A 1,543-nucleotide genomic window follows, 5' to 3' on the forward strand; every position below is an offset into this window, starting at 1 on the left:
GTGTTAATATCCTTTCATTAATATCATCTCTCTCTCTCTCTCTGTCTATGTCTTTCTGTTCCTCTTCCTTTCTCTCTCTTCCCCTTCCCTCTCCCTCCTTCTGTCTCCCTCTCTCTCTTTCCCTCTTTTCCCTACCCCCCTTTCCCTCTATCAATCAGGCTTCCTTGCTGATGGGGTGAGAGATCCCAAGTTTGTGGTGTGCCGTGTTAGAGGACGGCTGGAGCTCTTGGTCTCCCAGAGAGGCACAAGGCAAATGCGCCCTTTCTCAGATGAGCTTGACACTTCGCCTACCGAGCAGTTATACATTTTATCCTTATGTCTTGGCCAGAAAGACAGGTGGGCCAGGTTTGGTGTCACTGATAGGGGTCCGATCTAAGATACCATGAATATGGCTTCCCCGGGGAGCTTTATGCCTGCTTGATGCCTATGTAGTCTTTCTGTCCCTTCCTACTTACTTTACTGATGTCTTGGATGTCTCTGGGTGTTTACTTATTTCCTCCTTGTTTCTCTTATTCTCTTTAGCTGAATCAAATATTCATAAATAATACAGAAAGCATACATTGCAGTTTTCCTGTAGTATGCAAGTACATTATTTCAGCTTAATCCTAAAGGATTAATGGTACACACCAAGTGAGAAGTAGAATGGGTAGGAGGAAAGAAAGATGCTGGGAATGACATGGACAGACATGTGACATGAGTTTGCGTGGTGGCCTTTTCAGGGACCTGTTGGAAGTGCTGGGTAGCGGGAGGTGGAAGGAGTATGGAAGCAGCTGGAAATGACACAAAGTGCAGATTCCAGTAACTTTGTGTGCTGTGCTAAGGAATTCGGGTTTTATTCTACATGCAATTGGAAAATGGAAGAATGTTAAGCTGGGAAAGTATGTGATGAGATTTATATTTTAGAAATGTTAGTCTGGGGACAGACACAGTGCAGGGGATGGATGAGACAGGTGATTAGGTTTAGGAGGATCTCTCATCCACCCGCAAAATACCAGATGTAAGTGCATCAGTTGACGTACGTGAACGTACACGATTGCACGGGTGTGTGGACAGGATAATATAATGTTGGGAGAAAATGACAGGGTTAAGGGCGATTTTGAAGCCTCGGTTCTTTCTGTAAAATAAAATAAATGGGTTGGGAATATAAGACAGAAAACTGTACTTGAACAAGAATTAAATTTAAAAAATAAAATAAAATAAATGGATAGATAATTACAAAAATTTTAAAATATGTAAACATGAAAGGCTTTTAGAAATCATCCTGTCTGAATTATAGTCAGTTTTATAGATGAAAAGTTTCCTCTGTGACTGTTTGTAACTAAGATTCGGCAATATCTGGAACCTGAAAGCATTTTCCTAAGTGATGAGAATGAGCTTTCCTCTAATTCTAGAAACTGTGTGTGGCCAACTGCAGGCCTAAACATTTACGCCAAAAATGAGTAAAATAGGCAGTAAAGTAGTTTGAAGGGGGACAGAAGGGCCTCCTTCCAAAAACCACCTTATACTCCCCACAGTCATGCTTTAAATCTGTCACGGGTACCTC

This window comes from Sturnira hondurensis, unplaced genomic scaffold (assembly GCF_014824575.4).
Source record: "Sturnira hondurensis isolate 20B ecotype Veracruz unplaced genomic scaffold, ASM1482457v3 Scaffold0008897, whole genome shotgun sequence".
NCBI classification, from domain to species: Eukaryota; Metazoa; Chordata; class Mammalia; order Chiroptera; family Phyllostomidae; genus Sturnira; species Sturnira hondurensis.